Genomic DNA, 2,292 nt, shown 5'->3' with positions numbered 1-2,292 from the left:
CTTATTTGCTGAAAAAAATTCTCTGTTTGCCCACCCCATGTCTCTTCTCCAGCAGCCACAAAGTCAGATACCTTCCTTAAAAGCCAGGCAGGGTTTTAGTAACCAACTAGTCAAGAGAGGCTGGTATTGAGTGGCAGCTTGTGGGTACTCATATACCTGCTTGCACCCACAAACAAGGCCCTGCAATCTCAGCCTTATGTTAGAAAATAACTGGGTTTTAAACCACAGAGCTGCAGACACAAAGCTGTGATTTGGGCTGGGCTGAAAGAGCAGTGCCTGTCCTGGAGAATGTCACTTTGTTTACGACTGACTCTCTGTCCTTTCAGTGATGTGTGAGAAAAAGTGGTAGCATGTACTCTGTAGGAGTGTGTGTATATGTGTGTGCACTCAGAGACAGGCACATTTATAAACAAACCACAGAACACATTGCAAAGCTTGAAAACACTCCAGTGTGTCTATGGACATCTTGTTCTCTCCTTCTGTCCTTGAGGTATCAGGTTTCCTTGTTTACAGTCTGCCTCATTCAGGATCTGGAATTCCTAAAGAGCAGCAAAACCCTATCATGTGACTGAGGAATGATTTCCAGGAAAAGCGGAAGGAGGTTTAGGAAAGGTCTGTTCTCACGTTTTCAGTTGTTCTCTTCAAGAATACAGGTTAAAAAGATGAAGCCAACATGAAGTTCCTGATCCTCTGTCTCTCTGTTGAGCCTGGAGTGAGATCTAAAGGAAAATCCAGTGCTTAATGCAGAGTTCCTTAAGCTCCACGTACTTTCCCCTCTTTTAAGGTTTACTGACATGGGACATTTCACACAGAAGTGGGATTTCTGCCTCCAGGATGTCAGTCCTCCCAATGGCTTCTTTATCTTCTGAAGTGTTGTTTTAGCATGTGCTGTCACAAGTGGTCATAACCCTGCTTGTGACACCACTAACAAGAACAAGGCTACAGTACATGTAGGGAGAACTACATTAACGTAGTAACAAAGAGCAAATAAAGAGGAAACTGCAAACAAAACCAACAGCCTCAAGGTCACATATTCCAAAAGCATCAATGACAGCATTCCTAAGCTTGTCCTGTTGGGCAAGAGCAGGACCAATGAACATTGATTACATGGGGTTATCCAGATGAATGGTGTCTGGGTCTCTGGCCTGGGCTAACTTCGAAGACCCTGCACTATAACGTGGCTGTAGGGCCTGACTGTGCCCCACGGGTCCCAGGACATCAGAATCCTTCTCTTTGTGGTGGGACATGCCTGACTTACTGCACTGTGTCAGAGTTTGTCCTGGGTGAAGCCTTGGGCCACGGGTCTCTGTGCTAGCCAGAAGGCTGATGTGCTGCCAGGCTGCAATTCCATGGCAGTCTGAATCAAGAGATCTGACTTTTTTTTTTTTTTTTGCCTGAGATCTCATCTGGTCTGCTATCAGCTTGGATGCAGCCTGGTGGATCAATGAAAGTTATGACACCGTACAGATTTGTTTTCCAGTGGCATTGATGAAGCAGTGTTGCAAGGTCCTCAGCTCAGACTCAGAGTCTGGCTAATGGACGGTTGTGAAATTTCCAAAGGCGACAAGGGAGAAAAAAGCAAAAAGGCAAAAACCACTCTCCCCTGTGTTGCAACTCTAACTGCAATCAGTTGCAAACAATAATCCCCTCTTTGGACACTCAGATTCATTTGAGTTGGGTCCACAGAAAGTAATTTCTATATATATCAGCTGAATGTCTGACCTGAGGGTTAAACCAAAAAATATGCTTGCAGAAAAGTTGTGAATGCCAAATTCTGGCATGGCAGTCCAACTTCTGCCTTTGACTAATATAGATTGTCTCAAAATTATGAGCATGTTGAGCAATTGTTCAGGGGAAGAGATCTTCTCCATTCTGAAGAACCTCTATAAAATAAAACACCAGCAATAAGAACCAGAAATGGAAATACTTGGTTAGAGGGCAACACTGTAATGAAGATTTTTACTGTGAAATAACTCCTGAGACTGCGCTGGTGCTTCAAAGCATTCTTCCTCATCTTCTTGGGCAGCTGTTGTTTTAGTTGCCCTGTGCCATTGATAAATGAGAGGGCTCCATTGCCCTCCATCAGTGTTTCAGCTGCTTGCTTTGACTCAAAGTGTGGACTACTGGCTGAAACACAAAGGTACAGTGTCCTATTAGGTCTGATTCCCACACTGAATACTCTGGTATTAGTGCCACTTCAACACCTGAACATGACACAAAGTCAGAAATGTTCTAATGAGTGTTCTGAGATGGTGATTGATTATGGCAGAGCAGAGGACCCCCAGTCCTGGG

The 2,292-nt window shown here is 44.4% G+C and overlaps 1 long non-coding RNA gene across 1 annotated transcript; it reads right to left on the bottom strand.

Annotated features, from left to right (window-relative positions):
* Window positions 1–452: 452 nt before the first annotated feature.
* Window positions 453–916, bottom strand: LOC135307484 (uncharacterized). Its single transcript, XR_010368209.1, has 3 exons — window positions 795–916; window positions 625–719; window positions 453–539 (listed from the first exon to the last, which is right to left on the bottom strand). It is a non-coding gene; the product is annotated as an uncharacterized LOC135307484 (long non-coding RNA).
* Between the last annotated feature and the right edge of the window lie 1,376 nt (window positions 917–2,292).

The sequence above is a fragment of the Passer domesticus genome, chromosome 9 (genome assembly GCF_036417665.1).
Source record: "Passer domesticus isolate bPasDom1 chromosome 9, bPasDom1.hap1, whole genome shotgun sequence".
In the NCBI taxonomy this organism is placed as follows: domain Eukaryota; kingdom Metazoa; phylum Chordata; class Aves; order Passeriformes; family Passeridae; genus Passer; species Passer domesticus.
This window is presented reverse-complemented; position numbering and strand designations above follow the sequence as displayed.